Source organism: Panthera pardus, unplaced genomic scaffold (genome assembly GCF_024362965.1).
Source record: "Panthera pardus isolate Hobbes unplaced genomic scaffold, ASM2436296v1 HiC_scaffold_16, whole genome shotgun sequence".
Classification (NCBI taxonomy): domain Eukaryota; kingdom Metazoa; phylum Chordata; class Mammalia; order Carnivora; family Felidae; genus Panthera; species Panthera pardus.
In genome coordinates this window covers 46,659,575-46,682,751 of record NW_026526721.1, presented here as the reverse complement: position 1 = coordinate 46,682,751, position 23,177 = coordinate 46,659,575, and the positions used below count along the sequence as shown (strand labels likewise).

At 34.3% G+C, this 23,177-nt stretch overlaps 1 long non-coding RNA gene across 1 annotated transcript in view; it reads left to right on the top strand.

The window, feature by feature from the left end:
* Nucleotides 1–19,419, top strand: part of LOC109266305 (uncharacterized) — a 317,972-nt gene extending 298,553 nt beyond the window's left edge. Inside the window, exons 4-5 of the long non-coding RNA XR_002079658.2 lie at nt 3,015–3,080; nt 18,680–19,419. This is a non-coding gene — a long non-coding RNA (uncharacterized LOC109266305). The remainder of the gene's footprint in view (nt 1–3,014; nt 3,081–18,679) is intronic.
* Nucleotides 19,420–23,177: the final 3,758 nt, after the last annotated feature.

The window sequence follows — 23,177 nt, the reverse complement described above, 5'->3', positions numbered from 1 at the left end:
TAAGCATGCTCCATTATATGCTACATATTATAATTAAATCATATCCTAGATCACGCTTTAATGTTTCCTAAGATATACTTAAGAATCTAAATTTGGTTGAAGATTTAACTTTGCAGGATACTACTGCCAATACAAAGACTCAGTTTACTGAAGAATTATATTTGACATGTTACTAAATTCACACATGCACAGGTAACGACAAGTCATTAAAGTCTAATTTTATACATGAGAGCAGGGAAGTATCTTTTGAAATCTATTATAACAGAAATAATATAATTTCCAATAACAGAATATAATACTTTCTGGTAACAGAAATAATATATTAAAATTATAAATTTTACTTCTCATTGGAAGAAATATGGTTTTACTCATACCAAAGCACACCATTTTCCAGTCTTGTTTTAATTTTTGGAAAGACCAATAATCACAATGTTCTTAGAATAATGAGATTCAGTACAGTTTGTTTCTTATGGCATTCTTGCCGGTCTTGATTTCTTTCCCTTGTACAACTCATCCCTAAACATTTTGTTTTTAGTTTGTATTACACTCTATTTTTCCAGATAGTTCCTCAAATGTCTTGAAATGAATTAGGATATGATCCCACATTTACCCAGACCTTACCAATCAATGTTCTTATTTTTGACAACATGATTGCTGCATTTCTTTAATCTAAACCAGGAATGACAATGGATTTCATCTTGTATGGCAAGTCTAATCAAATGGGAGAAATATCTTAAGCTGTTTAAAAAGATTCTAAGGGGACATCCAAGCCCAGTTTGAAAATGTACCAAGATAATTTAATAAGGTCTGTCATGCACTGGAAGGTAGAATAGTAACAGGCAGTCTTGTTAGATCTTGAATACTTAAAGTTGGACACAAAGTTTAAAATCCACAAAAATTTGTTGATTGACTAATTGATCTTTACTGAAAACTCATGAAAAGAATAACTAAAAATAACTTCTGATTTTATTAGCAATTATTTTATTTAAAATTAAATCATTCCAGGGGCACCTGGGGGGCTCAGTTCATTGGGTGTCCACCTTCGGCTCAGGTCAGGATCTCATGGTTTGTGGGTTCAAGCCCTGCATCAGGCTCTGTACTGACAGCTCAGAGTCTGGAGCCTGTAGCCTGCTTCAGATTCTGTGTCTCCCTCTCTCTGTGTCCCTCCCGTGCTGTGCTCTCTCTCTCTTCTCTAAAATAAATACATAAACGTTTAAAATAAATCAATCATTCCATAGGAATAGTGTATAAAACTCCTCTTTTGACCTCATGTCTAGTTCATCTTTATATTCCACGGTGGGGCTTGTCAGTGGCAAATGCTCACTAAATATTTTTTTTAGTGAATTTCATTGATTCTATTTTAAAGTATAAATAACCAAAGTATAAATAACCCAAATCTTCTGAAATATTTATTGTTAGTGTTTTTACAACAACCTTATGTTTGACAAAGAATAGAAGACTTCACTATGGAGAAAACATTTTCATTGATGTAATGTAGATGAAAGTATGTAAGTGAAAATAAATGGAAAATATCTGCTGTTTAAAATACATTTTGAGGGGCGCCTGGGTGGCTCAGTCGGTTGAGCGCCGACTTCGGCTCAGGTCACGATCTCGCGGTCCGTGAGTTCGAGCCCCGCATCGGGCCCCTGTGCTGACAAGCTCAGAGCCCGGAGCCTGTTTCAATTCTGTGTCTCCCTCTCTCTGACCCTCCCCCATTCATGCTCTGTCTCTCTCTGTCTCAAAAATAAATAAACGTTAAAAAATAAATAAATAAAATAAAATAAAATAAAATACATTTTCAATGATTAATAGGTTCTTTGTAACCTATTGAAGAAAATACATTTGGTGACTGAAATCCTTAAAAAAACTTTCCAACCATAAAAGGAGGTGCCAGTGGCATACTTAGGTGATCCTTTTATTGAGAAATGTCTTCAAACCAAATACCTAAAAGATCTAAATTTTGAGGAGTTGTAATTACTAGGCTTTTTTTTTTTTTTATGTTTATTTATTTTTGAGAGAGACAGATCGCCAGCAGGGGAGGGGCAAAGAGAGAAGGAGACACAGAATCTGAAACAGACTCCAGGCTCTGAGGTGTCAGCACAGAGCCTGATGTGAGCCTCGAACTCACAAACCCCGAGATTGTAACCTGAGCTGAAGTCGGACACTTGAGCGACTGAACCACCCAGGTACCCCAACATTTGTTTGTTCTTTTACCTTGATCTCTATCTGCCTCCATACAGCAATCATCCACATATTCCAGGTACTGGGTCTACCTTCGAATTGAGTAAGAGAGTAACTTGTGAATATCCTGGATAATTCCATTTCATTCAACTAGTTCAAAAAAGACTTAACTGATCCCAAAGGGAGTACACAATGGAGTACAAGGTCTTGCACTCTGAATGCTCACAATCTAAAGAACAGAAATATACAAATAAGTTAGCGAAATATGGGAAAAAATTATGTGAGAAGGATTGCAAACTTGGAGTTCCATGTTACCTAACATTTCTTCTTATATCTGACAATCATTTTTTTACTGAAAAGAATATAAGAGTTACCTACTACTTTCTTCCAGCCATCATATATAACTAGAAATCTCTATGGGAGCGTTTTCTCCCTTTTTTGCCTTCTCTCATCTTAACTGAACTTTTTATATCATTCCATTTTATCACCTTTCTGGGCATACCAATTATACTTACTTTTAAAATGTTGTTAATGGTTTCGCTAGAGTTTGCAATATACATTTTAATTAGTCTAAGTCCACCTTCATACCACACTGTAATACTTTACTGCTTCACTTGTGATTCAAGTGCCTTATGACAAAGTCTGACCAATTCTTTCCTCCCATCCCTTATTACATTTCTGTCATTCACTTTACTTATCCATGTGCTATAACCTGCCAGTGCATTATTACAATTATTACTTTCAATAGTTATCTTTCAGATCTATTAAGAATAAAAAAAGTGGAAGGTTTTATCTTTAATTGTTTCTCTAATGCTCTTCCTTTCTTTATATAGATCTGAATTTCTGACCTGTTATCATTTTCTTCTCCCTGAAGAACTTCTTTGAACAATTCTCACAAGGTAAGTATCATGGTGGTGAATTCCTTCCGTTTTTGTTTATCTGAGAAAGTCTTTATTTCTCCTTTATTTTTGAAAGATAATTTCACTGCCTATGGGATTCTAGGTTGGTCTTTTTTTTCCCCCTTAAGCGCTTTAAATATTTTATTCTTCTCTCTTGTTTTTATTTAAATTCAAGTTAGTTAACATACAGTATAGTATTAGTTTTAGACAATAGTACAATTTAGTGATTCAACAATTCCATACAACACCTGGTGCTCATCACAAGTGCACTCCTTAATCCCCATCATCTATTTAACTCATTTCCCACTCACCTCCCCTCTGATAAACATCAGTTTCTGCTCTATAATTAAGAGTCTGTTTCTTGGTTTACCTCTCTTTTTTTCCCCTGTGATCATTTGTTGTGTTTCTTAAATTCCACATAAGAATGAAATCATATGGTATTTGTCTTTTTCTGACAGACTTATTTCACTTAGCATAATACTGTCTAGATCCATCCATATCATTGCAAACGGCAAAGTTTCATTCTTTTTGATGGCTAATATTCCATTATATACACACACACACACACACACACACACACACACACACACATATATATGTATATACACACACACACACACATATATACATATATATATATATATATACATATATATATATGTATATATATGTATATATATACCATATCTTCTTTATCCATTCATCAATCAATGTATGTTGGGCTCTTTCCATAATTTGGCTGTTGTTGAGAATGCTGCTATAAATATTGGGGTACATGTATCCCTTTAAATTAGTATTTTTTATTCTTTGGATAAATATCTACCATGCAATTGCTGGATTCCGGGGTAGTTCTATTTTTAACTTTTTGGGGAGCCTCCATACCAGTTTCCAGGATGACTTCATTAGTTTGCATTTCCACCAACAGTGTAAGAGGGTACCCCTTTCTCCACATCCTTACCAACACTTGTTTTTTTTGTTGCTGGCAGAATTTTTGATGAGAAGTTCACTGTAATTCTTTTCTCTGTTGTTTTTTCCCCTTTATTAGTAAAAGTATTATTTTCCTTTAACTTTTTAAAAGATTTTCTCTTTGGGCCTCCTGGGTGTCTCAGTCAGTTGAGCATCTGACTCTTGATTTTGGCTTACTTACGGTTTGTGAGACCAAGCCCCCCATCAGGCTCTGTGCTGATGACACAGAGCCTGCTTGGGATTCTCTGTCTCCCTCTCTCTCTGCCCCTCCTCTGCTCATCTCCCCCCCCCCCCAAATAAATAAATAAGCTTTAAAAACTTTAAAAAAATAAAAGATTTTCTCTTTGTCTTTCCTTTTCTGCAGCTTGAATATGACATAACAAAGTGTAGTTGTTTTATTGTTTTGTTTTTTGTTTCTGATTGGGGGTTTGTTTTTATTTTCATTTTTGTCAGTACTTGTGCTTGTGTTCTCTGAGCTTCTTTGGTCTATGGTTTAGGGTCTGTATTATTTTGAAAAGGTCTTGACCATTAGTACTTCAAATAACTTTTCTACTCCATTATCGCTGTCTTCTAGTAAACCATTTATGTATATGTTATACTTTTTGATATTATCCCAGTTCTTGGATATTCTGCCCTATTTTTGTCATTATGTTTCTTTTTGCATTTAAGTTTGGGAAATTTCTATTGACCTATGTTCGAGTTCACTGATTATTTCCTAGACTGTGTTTAGTCCACTGATGAGCCCAAAGTCATTCTTTACTTCATTAAGTGTTTTGGATTCTTTCAATTCTTTCTTAGATTTTCTACTTTTCTGCTTACATGGCCCATCTGTTGCTAGTCATTACCTAGTTTTTAATTTTTTTAATTTTTTTTAAAGTTTATTTTTGAGAGGGAGAGACAGAGTGCAAGCAGGAGAGGGACAGAGAGAGAGAGAGAGAGAGAGAGAGAGAGTCCAAAGCAGGCTCCAGACTCTGAGCTGTCAGCGCAAAGCCCAACACTGGGCTCAAACTCACCAGGTGTGAGATCATGACCTGAGCCAAAGTTGGATGCTTAACTGACTAAGCCACCCTGGCACCCCATAATTATCTAGTTTTTCTATTAGAGACTCTGACATATTAATCATAGTTTAAACTTTATGTCTGACAATTCCAACAACTGTGTCATACATAAATCTTGTTCTGATGATTGCTTTGTCTCTTGAGACTGTGGTCTTTCTGCCCTTTTAGCATATATTGTAACTTGTTGTTGCTGTTGAAAATTTGACATTATGGGAACTGAGGCAAAGAAGCCTTTAGCATGAACTTTTATGTTGATCTGCCTGTGAGTTAGGCCTTATGTAATGTTTGCTATGGCTTCAAACTATGGTTAATGTTTGTGCCAGTGGCTTCAAATTCCTCTGGTGTCTTCCCCTCACCCCTCCCCTGCCTCCAATCTCTGTTGACATTCAGCTTCCTTAAGTACTCTTCCTTAGACTGTGTCTTGCAGCTCTCTTATCTGTAATCCAATTATTGTACTGAGCCCTGTTGGTGTGATAGTAATGGGTGGGAGTGGAAGTATTCTTTAATTCTGATTAACTCTCAGTCTTCTTAGTGGGTCTTTATCCTTCAATGTGGTGACTGTGAACTTCATAGGTGTTTCTTAACTTTCTCCCTTAGGTGAGACAGGGAGGCTAGAAGGGGTTGGAGTAGGAACAGTGCTGTTCCCTCAGATGTGAAAAACTTCTGGTAAGGTCCTTTTCCTTGCAAATAGGTCTTTGTTATCAAAGCCCTCTGGATCTATTTCATGATGATCACTCTTCCCCTGCTTTTGCCAAAGCCATGGGGATATTTTTCTTGGTTCTTTGTCAAGAGAACCTAGTAGAGTTCTTCAAGGTAAAACCTCCCAAATTGTGCCTCCACCCTCACCCAAACCTTGACTTACTCACTCTTGGTGTCCACGTTCAGCCTCTAGCAATTTATCAAAATCACCACCTATGTGTTCTACTTGTTTGCGACTGCTGTGGCTTCTCCTTCAGGTAAGCAGGTCTTGGCTAGGACTCTCTGTGTTCACCTGGATTTCTGGATTTTGGGATAGAAGTTTGCCTTGTGGCATGGTTCTCTGATGGGTTTGAGAAAAGCCACTGATTGTTTGTTTATCTTTCTTATGTTGTAAGAACAGTAGTTAAATCTTCCAAGCTTTATTCATGTAGGAGCCAAAACCAAAAGTCTTGGGGAAAAATTTTTTTAACACAAATGTTTCTAAAAAGTAGGTGAAGATCTTGACCTGGGGAGAATAAGAATGGAATTAAAAATGAATTCAGAATGATTTCTGTTCTTCAAGTCTATGTATCTTTGATTGCAATATGCATTATAACTGCTAAAATATTATATGTATCAAATATATCTCAGGCATATGTGAAATTGGCTGGTATTAGAAAACTTACCTGACCTTTTGGGCATTATTAGGAGAAGGAAAAAATAAACTAGGGGAAGAAATTGTTTGTTTGTTTGTTTGTTTTCATTAACTCAAACTCAGCATAAATTCAAGGTCCCTGCACTTATAAATATTTGGCATGTAAGGCATATAACATGATTTTGCTTGAGTTTGATATAAGGCATATAACATGATTTTGCTTGAGTTTGCACAGTATAAAGTGTGATTTTTCCAAAGTTGGTGCATCCCAAGTCATGTTGGGATTAGCCATTTATTTGTAGCTATGTTTCATATGACCTTTAAAAATGAATACCAAAAAACATTGTGTTCTTCTCTTAACAGTTTTCTCTATTTAGGTCCCACAGAGCTATACCTGGCGCAGAATATATGTCTGATGAATCGACTATTTTGATTTTATATACAGATTTCCAATATTAGATTCAACTTTCCTCCTAAAAAATGAAGAATCTAGTCCCCTTTATATGTGAAAAATACGGGAGACTTTCTGACCTTATTTCAAATTCTCTCCATTACTTAATAGCAGGTGCCTTCTGCTCATCCTCTTCTGAATGTATATCTTCCTCACAGAACAAAGAACTAATTTCAAGGGGAAAAAAAAGGATTTGCTTCTTTTATTATCAATGGCAGGTTGAAAAATTATTCAACAGGGATTGATGTAGCCAGAATTGTTAAGCTGATCAAATTCATCTTTGGCAGTACTTTATCATTCTTTCTGCACCATTTCCTACTGACTGCATCTTTTCTTACTAGCACCTCAAAACCAAGGAACTTTGTTTGATCCAATAACTTAGGTCTGATCTTTCTCTGCAACAGATGTTTTGTTTTTGTTTTGTTTATTACTGTAGCTCAACTGAATTAGGTGTTGGGTGGAAAGGATACAGTTCTAATTCATACTGACATATAAAAGACTGATAACTTTCCAGTGTCCATTTGCTCTAGATGAACAGATAAACCAAATGAATCTCTGATTAAGTTCCAAGGGGCCATTTGTTTAGTGAAAGGGAGATCATTAAAATTTCATTTTAAAGCTGAAGCCAGGGTCAGGACAAAAATCAAAACTGGGATTGAAGTCAAGATTAGCTCCAGTTATGGTCTCTGCTCTCCCCTAGAGTGGGAGAGCATTGAAGAACAGAGAAACCAAAGAAAGCCTATTCTTAGAGGATACTATATCCTTGAAATCGGCGGATGAGGTCATAGACCATACATGGTTTCTCTGCCATATTTATTTAGAAACAAAACATTACTCAGAGAAATGAAGCAAACTGATTAAGCTATAGAATCATAGTTTTAAAAACCATCAGAGAGTTTAGAATAAAAATAAATCTAAATGAAGAAACTTGCAGCTATTTTCATCCATGGAAGACCAGTGAGAAGAGAAGGAATCCATTATAAGGAGATTCCAGTCTACTATCAAATTTCTAATAGCCACCTGTGGTCTGGAATGATGTATTAGATGCTAAGAGCCTGTACCCACACACCAATCCTTTTCTTCACCAACTGCACCAAAGATTGGGGCCAGGAAGGAGAGCCAGAGAACTAATGAACTAACTCTCTCTCTCCTCATTCCTCCCAGCCTCGATCCATCCTTCCTCCTTCTCTCGCTCCTTCTCCCTCTCCTTCTGCACCTTGCAGCCAATACACTGCAGTAGGCTTTGAGGGCTTAGGTGAGGTGACAGGGCAGAGTGACTTTTCCAGGAAAAGACTGGAGAGGAAAACTCAAAGAGGTGGCAGCTGAACTCTAAGGCTATCCTTCATGCTTTGGGAAGCTGATGGCTGGACTAATGAAAAGGATCTTTAGATTCTTCCAGAGTTCAGATTCTAAGCCCTGCTGAAACAAAAATTTTAATCTCACATTTAAAATATTTAAAGACAGAGTTGCCTCTCTCTAACAAAAGCTTTAACAGAACAAGCTCAAGACAGAAGATACAACAAAATTAAAATGCTAGGAGAAAACAGAAGTAAAGATTTGTTTGATAGGCTTAGTAACAGATTGTACAAATCAGTGGAAGTAATAAGTGAACTTGAAAATAGAAAATTGGAATTTAATCAAACCAAAACGCAAAGAGAAAAAAAGAGAAAAACAGAAAGAGCATTTAAGATCTGTGGGGATAAAATTAAGAAGTTTAACATAGGTGTAAAGAGAGTCCCAGAAGGAGGAGAGAAAGTATATGGTACTGAAGAAATATTTGAAGACATGATCATAGCTATAATTTTCCTAAGTTGACACAATATGTTAACTCATATCTCCTTGAAGCTCAGATCATCACACAGAATAAATACAAAGTAAACCATACTTAAAGAAGTCATAGTCAAAATGCTGAACACCAAGGATTAACTGAAATTCATAAAAGCAGTTAGAAAAAAAGCTCTGACAATTCACATATACACAGGGAAACAAGAAGATTGTTGGTTTATTGCTGACAAAATATGTGTACTGAAAGTACTAAGTAAAAACAAAAAAAAAAAGTCAAAATAGAATTCTATCTTCAATGAATATATGCTTCAAAAATGAAGGCAAGTTAAAGAAACTTTCAGATAGACAAAAGATAAAAGCTGAGAAATTTTTCTCAAGCAAACCTGCACTATAGAATAAGATAGATTACTTAGCTAAAGAATGTGACACTCTAAGGGAGCCCAGACCTGTGAGAGTAAATATAAAAGAATATAGACACCCACACACACATATACATATACATATGTATGTGTATAAATTATATATATGTATATATGTTCTCTATCATTGCCATAACAAATTACTGTGAACTTAATGGCTTAATGGTTGTATACATTTATTATCTTTTTTAAATTTTATTTAAAGTTTATTTTTGAGACAGAGAGAGACACAGGATGAACAGAGGAGGGGCAGAGAGAGAGGGAGACACAGAATCCGAAACAGGCTCCAGGCTCTGAGCTGTCAGCACAGAGCCCGACGTGGGGCTCGAACTCACAGACCATGAGATCATGACCTGAGCCAAAGTTGGACGCTTAACCGACCAAGCCACGCAGGCACCCCTACATTTATTTTCTCATGGCCCTGTTTACTCAGCTGGTTTCTCTGCTCCGGGTTTCACAAGGTATCAGACAACTGGTCTCTTAGGGGTTCTGAGAATAATTCTCAGAGTCCATTTCCTTCTGGTTGTATTACTGAGGTTATATTGGTCTGCTAGCTGTCAACCAAGGGCCATCCTTGGCTCTTAGAGTTTCCCTGGTCCCCGCAGGTGGGACCCCCCCCATCTTAGAACCAGCAACGGTGCGCCAAACCATCCTTCTCACACTTGGAATTTATGACTAATCCTTATGCCACCTCTCTCTTTTGCCTCTTCTGTTCTACCTCTCTTTTGGTTCCAACTGAGAAAAGTTTCTACTTTTAAGGACTCTTATGATTAAATTGGACCCACATAAAAATTCAGGATAATCCCTTTATTAAAAGGTCCATAATCTTATACATTTGCAAAGTCCCTTTTGCCATGTAATATAACATATTAACAGATTCTGGGAATTAAGGAGTAGATACATTTGGGTAGCCAATTTATTTGTATATATAAGATATGGGAAAATAACAACAATGTATAATATATTCTGGAACCAATAATATGTATCTACCTATATCTATATCTATATATAAAATTTATAGCAGGAGCATAAAATGAACATACATCATTTGAAAAATTTTTACACTATTTAAATGACTACAGTATGATTTGAATGTAAATTGTGGTAAATTAAAGATGCCTATTGTCATCTCTAGGTAGAACTTTCTATAGTGATGGCATTGTCCTATACCTACACTATCCAAGTTAGTGCCTCTCATCTACAAGTAACAGCTGACCATATAAAATGTTACTAGTGTGTCTGTATGACTACATTTTCGTTTTATTTAGTTTTAACATATTTAAATTTAATAGTCGCATGTGGATACTATATTAGACAGTACAGTGTGAAGTAACCATTACATATGGTAAACAAGCAGAGGGGTACAGCTAAAAAAAATCTGGGTACATAAAAAGGAATACATAAATATACTAAATAATACTTGTTCTTCACAAAAGAATACAGAAAATGAGCAATGGAGTAGCAAAGAAAAATGGATAGAACGATAGAGATTGTCGGAATGGACATAAAAGCAGCAATCAACTGCATGCTATTTATAGGAACACACTTAAAATATAAAGATATGGACAAGTGGAATATGTGAGAGTAAAAAAGATATTATTCAAAAGTAAGCATTAAAATATTAGGAAGGTATATTATATAGTATATTATTAGAGAAAATAGATTTCAAGAAAAGGGTAGAGATAAAAAGGGATATTTTAGAATGGTAAAATAGTCAATTCCTCAAAAAAGATATAAAAACCTAATTCTGTATGAACTATGGCTTCCAAATCCTTGAAGCAAAATCAACAGAACTAAAGGCAGGAATACATTCTTCTTAAAAGTATAGGAAAGAATAAGTAGACAAAAATCATTAAAAATATATGTCTGAAAACACTATCAACCATATTGACTTAATGGACATTTACAAAACCTACATAAAACACCTCTAGAATACACATCGTTTTGAAGTGCACATGAGGAATTCTCCAAGATCATCTGCTGGGTCATGAAGTAAGTTTCAATAAAATATAAGGTTCAAAATACTATAGGATAGGTTCTCTGACCACAATGTTTAAAATTAAACATGAATAACAATGTCTAGAAAGTCGATAACATTTTAATATTAAGCAAGATAATTGTAAGTAACCCATGATTCAAAAGATATTTCAAAAGTAAGAAAATAATTTGAGGAGTGCCTGGTTGGCTCAGTCTGATGAGTGTCCGACTTCGGCTCAGGTCATGATCTCATGGTCCATAAGTTCAAGCCCTCTGTTGGGCTCTGTGCTGACAGCTCAGAGCCTGGAGCCTGCTTTAGATTCTGTGTATCCTTCTCTCTCTGTCCCTCCCCTACTCATGCTCTGCCTGTCTCTCTCAAAAATAAATAATCAAACATTTTTAAAAATGTATAAATCTCCTAACTAGACCAATCAAAAACAGAGAACACAAAGACTGAAAGACTGAGAGTTTCTTACTACATATTTTATGAACATTAAGAACCTAAGAAAGGAATAATAAAAAAAAGGTTATGTCAAGAAACATGACAACTCAGATTAAATAGAAAAATTCCTTGAAATATGCTAATTTACTAATTTACAATTTACTAATATTTCTTATGAACATAGACAAAAGAATTCTTAACAAAATATTAACAAATTGAACCAAAACATCATGAGCAGAGAGGAATAAAAGGGTGATTTTACATTAAAAAAAATCTCATTAACTGAGTAAAGAAGAAAATCAGATGATCATCTAAGCAGATGCAGAAAAAGAACTTGACAAAATCAACACTCACTCATGTAGAAATTTGTAACAATTAAGAATAGAGCTTCCCAAATCTGATAAGAGTCATTGATGAAAAAAAAAAAAAAAAAACTATAGCTAACAATATACCTAGTAATGAAATATGTACTACACTTTTCCCCTGTAATTGTTAATAATGTAAAGAAGTTCATTTCCATCATTTCTATTCAGTATTGCACTGGCTATCCTAGCTGGTGCAATAAAGTATTTAAAAAAGGTGGAGGGAAGACCTTATAAATGAAAATTTGAAGTAAAATTATTTTTATTGTAAACAGCATCAGTTTCACATTGAAAATCTCAGTCAATTCTCCTGCCAAAACTATCAGAATAAGTGGTTGTAGTAAGTTCACAAGTTAGTGGTCATATAAGAAAATCATATAAGAAATCATATAATAAAATCATTTGTATTTTTATATAACAGCAATGAATAATTTGGAAATCACTCTTCAAAAAGTAGCATCCAATATAGCATGTAAAAACAAAAATTACTTAGGAAAAAACATAAGAAGAGATTTGAGACCTTTATACTAAAAATTACAAAATACTGCAGAGAGAAATAAACAGCAACCTAAATAAATGTAAAGATATACCATGTTTATGGATTAAAATACACACTATTATTAAGACGTTCATTTTCCCAAGATTGAAATATAGGTTTAATGCAATGCCAATCAATATCAGAAGGAATTCTACTTATGCTTAAGATGTAGAAAGCCTCAAGAGAATTTTCTCCCACCCCAACAATGAGAAAAAGTCAGACAATCTACAAAATCATAAATGTTCTTAAACTCATCATAGAGCTGAGGTAACATGTGCACTGTTTCTGAATAGAAACAAATTTCTCCAAAACCAGAAGGAGAAACTATTTCATGTTTGGAAGAGGCTAGGAGGCAAAGTAGGCCACCATAAAAGCAGGTAAGAAGAAATAAGCTCAAATTTTGACAGAATTAAGTGTGGCCCAGTGTATCAATTTAGAATGACCAGGAATCACAAACATAAACAGAGTTCAGGCAGTTCATATTCACTTCCAAGATTTTGTTTTTGTTTTTGTGTTTCAATAGACCTTCACTAGGTGCTTATAAGAAGATTTCGGGAAGGGTGAGCATCTAGAGAGAGCCTTCCTTGGTGGTGTAGACATGAGGTAAGGGATGTCCCGTGACTTGCACTGGGAGACAAGCACGAAACCTTATACATACATGTCTTTGATTTCTTCTTTCCTATGAAACAAAAACCTTAAGATACTAGAGAAGGCGCAGGAAATATTCCTGCCCATAGAGCCCAGAAAAAGATCTTTTCCAGGAGGCAAAGGTAGAAGCAAAACCAATCTATGTGCAAAGGGCAGAAAACTTCCATTTCCATGAAAAAATCTGTTACTTCTGGAGGATTACATATATCTAACAAAGGACTCATATGCAGAATATATAGAGATGCCTTCAAATCTTCAATAAAAAGACAAACACTATGAAATGGACAAGAACATTGAACAGGCACTTCAGAAAGGAAAATGTGTGAATGGACAATAAGTGCATGAAAACTGTTCAATATCATTACTAATCGGTGAAATGCTAATTAAAACCACAATGGAATAGCATTTTATACCGCTGTAATGGTTAAACCTAGGAGGATTGATAATACCATATATTCTCAAGTATGTGGAGGGACTGGGAGTATAAAATGTGGGTGCATAGATTTTTTTTAAATGTCAAATATGCAAAACCAAATCCAATCAAGCAATGTATTAAAATAATTTTAACATGCAGAGATTATCTCATAAGTTCAAGAATTAATTAACTTCAAAAAAATTTAATACTATAATTTACTGCATTATCAAATAAAAGATAAAAACCATGATACCATCTCAACAGATATAAAATGAAGCATTCAATGAAATTCAAAATCCATTTCTAGTGAAAAATCTTAGCAAACTAAGAACAGAAAGAAATTTCCCAAAGATGATATTATTCACAAAACCCTACAATAAATATCATTAGTCAGAAATAAGGATTCTCTTTGTCATTGTTTCTGCTTAACATATTTTTGAATATTTGAACAAAGGCAAGGAAGACAAAAGTATATGTGAATAAAAGAGGAATATCAAAATTGTCATTGTTCTGAGAGATCTTATCATATATGTGGACGAAGCAAATATACAACCAAACTATAGCACGATTGAGAGAATTTAGAGAAATAGATACATTCCTATTTATTACTAAAAACAGTTTAAAGTAAATGAGGATAAAATAAAACATATGAATAAAAAAGATATAACAAATTTGATGATAAAAGCATAATATATATTCTTGAAATATACAAAAGAAGACTGAAGTAAATGAAAACAGTACACCATGTTTATAGCTGGGAATCAAAAATTTAAAAAACAGTCATTTCACCAAAATTTTTAAATTGGTGCAATTCTAAAAAAAAAAACTAATAAAATTTCTTATGACTAAGGTAATCACTAAAATTCAAATAAAAGGGCAAGAGTTTTGAGAAAACAGATATGGTGGAAGAATTCACCATACCAGGTACCAAAATATATAAAAAATCTATTGCAATGTAATAACAAAAAACAGAGTGATATTAATGCATGAATGGAAAATCAGCCAATGGGACAAAAAAATAAAGGTCAGAGACAGATGATTGAGTTCCTGTTTCAAATCACTGGATGGAAATTGGGCAGCTGAATAAATGCTGCTTGGGTAATAAACTATAAGAAAAAAATAAAATTAGTTTACACTATTCTCTAAAAATTATTTTTTAAAAAAGTTTATTTACTTATTTATTTGGAGAGAGAGAGAGTACAGAGAGGGGCAGAGAGAGAGAGAGAGAGAGAGAGAGAATCCCAAGCAGGCTCCACACCACCAGCGCAGAGCCTGATGCAGGGCTCAAACCCAGCAACCGTGAGATTATGACCTGAGCTGAAATCAAGAATTGGACGTTCAACCGATTGAGCCACCCAAGGTCCCCATATACTTCAAAAATCTATGTGAATGAAAGACATAATATAAAAATAACACTTTGAATATTCTAGAAGAAAATATTGAGATATATCTTTATTACATCATAAAACAAAGTTTTTTAAAAAAGATACCAAAACAAGCCTATTAAATTTGATCACAGTAAAATGAAAAGCCCTATATGATGAAAGACCTCATAAACAAACTCAAAAAGCAAGCTACAGAGAACACTTAGTGCATTGTTTAGCTGACAAACGATTTATATCTGGAATCTAGAAATAGATCCTATAAATCAATGAAGAGAAGACAATTGCATAGAAAGTTTCATAAACTATATAAGCACAATCTTTACAAAAAAGAAACTCAAATAACTAATAAACATAGATTTTCAAAACTACTGAAATTAAGAATGGTTAAAATGGTTGGAAGATCAGGTAATGATGATGAGAAAGCCCTTATATGAAGTTGGAAGTTACGCTCAGGTCATGATCTCCTGGTTCGTAGGATCAAGCCCTGCATCAGGCTCTGCCCTGATGACTGATAGCCGCATGTGTATCTTCTCTCTCTCTCTCTCTCTCTCTCTCTCTCTCTCTCTCTCTCTCTCTCTCTCTCTCTTAAATAAACTTTAAAAGAAAATAAACTGGAAGACTGATGATTCAGAGGAAAGTAAAAGAAGTGAAAGGCTCCAGAGTAAACCGATGGGCATGGGAGCCCAGAGCCCAGATGATTATAAGAAGCACTTAAGACCAGAGGGCCACCTCCTTTAGTAGCACGGAGGGAAGAGAAGGTACGTGCAGATTCAGGTAGGTTTGTGGTTTGGATGCTCGTAAATTTAGTTGATTCTTTTCAAGTGGATCTTTCTCTGCTGTGAAGTAAATGGTACTATCAGCTAAAAATTAAAAATAAATAACTATGGTATGAAGTTGAGACAGAAGTTGCAGTTTGAGTATAGAAGAAAAATTTTAAATAATCTTTAGAGAAAGTAAGAAGTCAAGCTGACCAGAGAAAAAGATAAGGTTTGCAATTCCAAAATATCGTGAGATCTGTTTTCCAAAGCAAATGAATGAGTTGATACAAGATTAGATTTTTCTGAGGAAAAAAAACATGCAAAAAAAAAAAAAGTCAATTGTTTTATCAGGATAATTACAGAAATTCTGAATCATGTAATCTGACCCAAAGGGAGAGAAAAGAAAGGTGATAAGAAGATAGAAATAGAGTCAACGAACTGGGGAACCCAGAAGGATAGAATAATGTCCAGTAAATAAGTTAGAAAAATTAGAGGGTGTGATAGAAGTGAGGAACTTGAATTTATAATTTTTAGAATTGGAGCAGTTTGTGTGGTGGCATGTTCTAGAAGTAACTGATGGAGAAAAAGTTGTCAATTACAGATATTTGGCGTTTGGATAACTTGTTCACATGAACAGTCAATGGGCTGGAGAAGAAAACCACAAGTCTGGGGTCAAATTCCAAAAGATTAGGGGAAAATGAATGGGAGATAAATAGAATGCAGTGACAAGAGAGTGGAGATCATTATACACTACCTGGAATACTCTCTCCTAAAACAGAGAATGGTGATATATACCTGAAGTCATCACTTCCATGGGTCTTTGGGAATTATATACATGATTGCAAACCATATTCTGAAATATCATCGTATGTACAGAAGCAATAAAACCAGAAGAGAATTTAAATCGAAACATAAAAAGTCTACATAGAAATGGCTTATAAGAATGTGGCTTCAGCACTACAGAGAATGAGAACAAGAATCTAATATGTTCTTCTTTTAGTTATTAAAACTACTTGACGGGTCCAATATCCGGCTGGAGTCTTCTACTGGCTTGAAGCAAGCAAGAGTTCTGAGTGTTTTTTGTCCAGAAGAACTTGGCTCGAGATCATTTTTGGCTGTGCTCAAAGTTGAGTAACTGGGACATGAAAGTAGGGCTGCTCAAAAAAAGAGGGCCAATGAGCACAGCCTGCCGCCTTGGGCAATGTTGTCCTGGTCAGAGCCCTACTCAAGAATTTATGTCATTTGAAGTAAGTGGTTTGTTCTTATTGAAGAAGACATTGCTTGCTAGGGCATGCCAAGTAGTGTCCAAAGAAATGAATCAAGGTATAAAGTCTGGGCGGTCCTTAAAGTTGATTTTGCACATAAGACAAAAGAAGCATTTGTGATGTGGCAGAGCATCTGTAAAGGGAATTCTTTTTGCAGTCCGAGGACCATTTTGGCATCGGCAAGGAGATCACTTAGTAACCCTGGGATTTGTATGGCCATATTTTTTGCCAGGAAATATTTACCCCATAGTCTAACACTGTCTATTCTTAAATTAGGACTGGCAGTTACCATAATTCTATGGCATTAATAGATTTGTTTTGGGAAATAAGTGTTCTGGAGATGTACTGTAACAGCTCACCACTGAACATGTTCTCCAAGGAGATCATATGAATGGGAAACTGAGCTTGGTTCTGCAAGGGCCACAAAGAACAGGACTCCAAATTCAATCCCACCTCAAAATCTTATCCCATATTTGCTTTAATAGCTGCTCTCCCCCATCCCAGCTCTGGGGCCATCTCCAAAAGACCAAAAAGACTGGCCAGGGGTGGTTTTATGCAAAAGTCAGGAATTATGGAAGAGGTATGTGTGTGTGTGTGTGTGTGTGTATGTATACAGTTTCATTGGACACAATTGCCAATCTCAAAAATATGTACTTTGCCAAATGTCCCATATTTTAGTGATAAAAAATCATACTGTACGTAAGAAGTCATTAGGTAGACTCTCTTATGGTCAAAATAGACCTAAACTGTTTTGATTCAAAGTCCTCGCTTTTGAGATGGGGGAAGTAAGATCTGGTTGTGTTCACTAATTTTCTCAAAGTCACAGAGCAAGTTGGTGATAGAGCCAGGAATAAAGCCCATCTTTTGGTATTCGGTCTAGAGTTTTTAAATTACATCAATGAATGTAGGCTTAACTCGGCTGTACGCTGATCTTAGCCTTTGCTCCTGCTATGGGATGCCTTCATTCAGTTCAGTGCCCTAACCCAAAAGCTTACCAATCATATTGTAAAACACACGAACATAAAAAGAAAAGGTCTAAAGAATATTTTAAGGAAAATATGTGTACCTACTTAGCTTTAATGAATATAAACATTATGCTTTACTTATGTGTCTTCCCCTCCTCTCACTTCCCAGAAATAACCATTATACCAAATCTTGCGTTTACTATGGCAATTCAAGTAGTTATATTCTATATCTATCTATACACACACATACTCACACATATATAATTCTATATTTTATTTTGTTCAATATTATGCTTTTAAGATTTATCTTAACCCAATGCAGTATTCCACTGTATGGATGCATCAATATTATTTATTCATTCTCCTATTAATAAACATGATTTTTAAATTCTTATGTAATATGCAGTGTTCCAATGAACATATTTGTGAATATCTCTATGAGCACATTTGCAAAGGTTCCTTTAGTCCTCAGAAGTAGAACTGCTAAGTTCAAGGAACACATGTACATGTGATAGGTAGAATAGTGGCTGTCCCAAAGATGTCCTTGCAACCTGGGAATATATCACCTTACATGGCAAAAGGGATTTTCCAAATGCAGCTAAGATTAAGGATCTTCAGAAGGGGAGATAATCTTGGATCACTCAGGAGGTCCCAATTTAATCACATGAGTCCTTGAAATTAGCAGAGGCAGACTAAAGGGTCAGGAGATACCACCTGAAAGGAATTCAACCACCTGTTGATAGTTTTATAGATGGAGGAAGGGGATTATGAACCAGGAAATAGATGGCTTCTAGAAGGTAGAAAAAGGCAAATAAAATGGTTTCTCTCCTAGAGCATTCAGAAAGGAACGCTGTACCTTGTGGACAGAACACCTTGCTTTTAGCCCAGCAAGATCCGTGACAGACTACTGACCTCCAGAACTGTAAGCTAACAAATTTTCATTGTTTTAAACCGTGAGGTTTGTAGTCATTTGCTATGACAGCAAAGAAAACTAATTCAGCATATTAAATTTCATGAACTATTGCTGTATTTCCCTCCAAAGTGCTCTACTGTGCTATCAGTGTATGAGAGTCTCTGAGACCCCTTAACCTTTGTAAGCCTAGATTATAGTCAGACTTAAATTTTTGTCTGCTGAGTTTGTAAAGCTGTGTTGTTCTAATTTGGGCACGGTTTTAACTTTCATTTCCCTAATAATATGTGGGGTGGAGCATCTTACTTCTATTTTATTGGTTATTTGAACATCTCTTCTTGAATATCTTGCTCATGTATATTGCCCTTTATTCCTATTGGGGTGTTACTCTTACTTATTTGTAATCATTTATACATTCTGAATACAAAATCTTTATTGGTGACACTCCGTGCATATATAAATTCCCATTCTGTAGCTTCCTTTAACTGTGTGGTATTTTATTAAACAGAAAGTTTTAATTGACATGTAGATAAATGTGACAGTTTTTAACTTAATTAGTTATGCATGTTAGGTCTTATCTAATAACTAATACCTTATCTAATATCTAATACCAACCTCAAGATCATAAACATAGTCTGTATTTTCTTTAGAAGTTTTAAAGTTTTGCTTTTCATATTTAAAACTTTCAAATATTTGGGATTCTTTATTTGAATACCGAGTTGTTCTAATGCTATTAATGAAAAATCCATTATTCTCTCAGTGATTGTAATGCCACTTCTCTCTTATACTTCAATACATGTATGAATCTGTGTCAGACTCTTTTTTCTGACCCTTTGTCTATGAGTTTATTTCGGTTTCTGCTCTACACTATTTTAGTAACTCTAGCATTAAATATATGTTGATATCCTCTTATTTTTCTTCTAAACTTATTAATCTTGGATTATTTTTGTTCCTATATATAGATTTTAGGATAAGCTAGGCAAGTTCCATAAAACACACCCACCCACACCCACACCCATTCTTTCTGGGATTACTGTTGAAATTGGATTAAAAATTCTAAAAAAATGTAGAATGTTTGGGGCGCTTGGGTGGCTCAGTCGGTTAAGTGTCCGACTTTGGCTCAGGTCATGCTCTCGCGGTCCCTGAGTTCAAACTCCACATCAGGCTCTGTTCTGACAGCTCAGAGCCTGGAGCCTGCTTCAGAATCTGTGACTCCCTCTCTCTCTGCCCCTACCCCGCTCACACTCTGTCTCTCAAAAAATTGATTAACATAAAAAAAATTTTTTTTAAACGTAGAATGTTAGAGTGAACTGATACCTTTTGTAGATTAGGTCTTCTATTATACCATAATTTTCCATTATTTGGTACTTTAAAACATCATTCAAATTTATAGTGTTATCTAATGAAAGCTTACTATACAATTTTTGCTAGGTTTACTGCTATATACTGTGGAGGGTTTTGCCATTGTCTTACTCATTGATGATTATTCATATGTAGGGATGCTATTGATTTTATATATGGATCTCATATCTGGCAAACTTGCTGAATATTCTCTTAGTCTCAATTGCTTGTCTATAAATTTTCTTGGATTTTATAACTAGTATTTCTCAATAAAGATAATTTTGCTAGTTTTTGTGTTTTTTATATGTCTTAATTTTTTTACTTATTGTCTGCCTTGAATTTGCAATGCAATGTTTGTTGGAGGCAGTGATAGGAGACCTCCTCATATTGCCTCTGAGTCTAATAGGAATGCTTCTGAAGTAGCACATCACAGTGCAGTGTTTACTATAGATAAGTTCGGGGATTCTCCTTGTTTTCCTCATTTGCTAAAAACAGTCATAAATGAGTCTTGAATTTTATTGAACTTTTTGGTGTCTACCTACAGGATTTTCTTTTTGTCACTGTTCATGTCTTCTTTGGGTATGAAGATATGTTTGCCTCATAAAAGTAGTTGGGTAGCTTCCCCTCATTTTCTATTTTCTGGAATATTTTTATACAGTATGAATTTTTTGTCTAGAAGTTTTGGTATTTTTTGGGTAAGGTCCAATTACATAATTTATTAAATTTATTGAAGGATTATTATTTCTTAGGCAATTTTGCTAACATATTTGCCTAGAAAGTTGCAAATTTAATATAAATGTACAAGTTTATTGGCATAAATTTCTTCATAATTTTTTAACATTATAAACACTCTGTAGAAATATAGTCCTTTTCCTTTTTACAATTTCCATTCCCTTTTCCCATGACTGTTTTTAATACTCTTTGTTACTGATGAGTCTATCTTATTTCTTTCTTTCAAAGCAATAGTCATTGTTTGTTGAGTTTATTTTCTGTTACTGTCATTAGTTTTTCTTTGGTTCTTCAAATTATTTAATTTATTCTACTATTTTCCTATCTTACTGAGTTAAACCTTTGTCTTAGTTATTTTCAGTCACTATTTTTCATAAATGCACTTATGTGTGTAAATTTCACTAATTACTGCTGTACTAGCATCTGACAGATTTTGATGCATAATACTTTTATTTTTATTCAGTTATAAATCATCTCTAATTTCTATTGCGATCTTTTTTTCTCACACTTTACCTATGAAAATATATTAACTTTCATAAATAACCATCTTTTATTTTTATTAGTTAATGCATTGTGTGAAGACCTTATTTTTGTGATAGAAATTATTTGAAAAAAAATCAGACATTACATGTGACTTAGTATGTGATTAATTTTATATAGTATCCCGATAACTTGAAAAATACATGCTCTTTATATTTTGGAGTGAGGGTTCAATATATATTCTCTATTAGAGAAAATCCATTATTATATTTTGTTTTATTATCAATTTTCACATTATTATGGGAAATCAATTCTTAGCAATTCTCTCAATTTCTAAAAATTAATGCATCTATTTATTCAGGCACTGTCATGTGCCCTCTGCATATAACTTATTTTACCCTTACAATAACTATGTGAAGTGAGTGCATCATTTCCCCAGCTTGCAAACAAAGAGGATACGAGAAAGTAAGAAGTTCACAAAGCTAGTAATTGGGAGCACTATGATTTAAACCCAATCCAGTTTGATATCACCATCCACATATTTAACTCGGACATTGTACCGCTGCTGCCAACAGTTTGCTTTATGTATGTATGTATTTTTCCTTGCCAACACTTGTTACTTATCTTTGACAGGTGTAAGGTGACAGATGTAAGGTGTGAGGGGATATCTCCTTGTGGTTTTGATTTGTATTTCCCTGATTTTGATCTTGAGCATCTTTTCATGTGTCTGTTGGTTTTATGTATTTCCAAATGATATTATTAGATAGAGACAAACTTAAACATATGATGATTTGTTACAGAATTATTCCTTCCATTGTGCATTAGCTCTTCATTTCCATCAATACTTTTGCCTTTAATTTTATTTTAATTTATTATTACTATATCAGTTTCTTTTTTGTTAGCATTTGATTGGTTTTGTTTTTCCTTTTTTTTTTAACTATTCTGTGTCATTTGTTTTCCCTCTGCTGTTTGAACACCATGCACTGTATATTTTACTTTATTATGTCATATTATATTTTATTAGCTGTCACCCTCACTCCTTTAACATATATATATATATATGTATATATATATATACATATATATATATATATTTAACTACCACTTTTTCTAATGAAATTGAGTATTTTACCTACCTCCACAACACATGGACCTTAATTCACTGTAAATATCCATTAAAAGCCCATTATATTTTTATTTTTGGAAAGCATTTAAGTTTTGTCTTTTTAAAACTTAAGAAGTCATTTGGATAGTTTTGAAACGATTATATCTATCACTATATTGAGTAGAAATCATGTTAACATATGGTTTTGCTACCTCTTTCCTTCCCTGTAAGTTTACTTTTTTCTCCTTGCTATAGAATCTCTTTTAAGCATTCATTTTTTAATTAAAGATCTGTTGGTGGTAATTTTTGAAAGTCTTTATATATTTCAATATGTCTTGTTTTGTTCTCATTATTGATAAGTAGTTAAGTTGGTCACTTGGTTCAGACTGTTGTTGTCCCTCAGCATTTTGAAGATAGTGTTCCAAACTTTACTGGTCTCCCTGTGTCTGGTGAGAAATATGAAATCAGCCTCTGATTATTCAGTTGTAGATAATCTTTTTTCCATGGTCACTTTAAGAGTTTCTCTTTATGCCTGATGCTTTGAAGTTTTATTAAAGCACACATTGATCTGAAGACTCATGTCTGTCTTCAATTTGGAAAATTCTGGAGAAAATGTAATACAATGAAAGAAACTGAAAGTCAGAAGACAAAAGTAAAGATCAGATTCTGGAAACTCCAGGCTATGTGATCCTTGGAAAAGCACCTAATCTCCCTAAAGCTCAGACTTCACTTCTCCATCCCAGGGTCATGATGGGAGTCAAATGA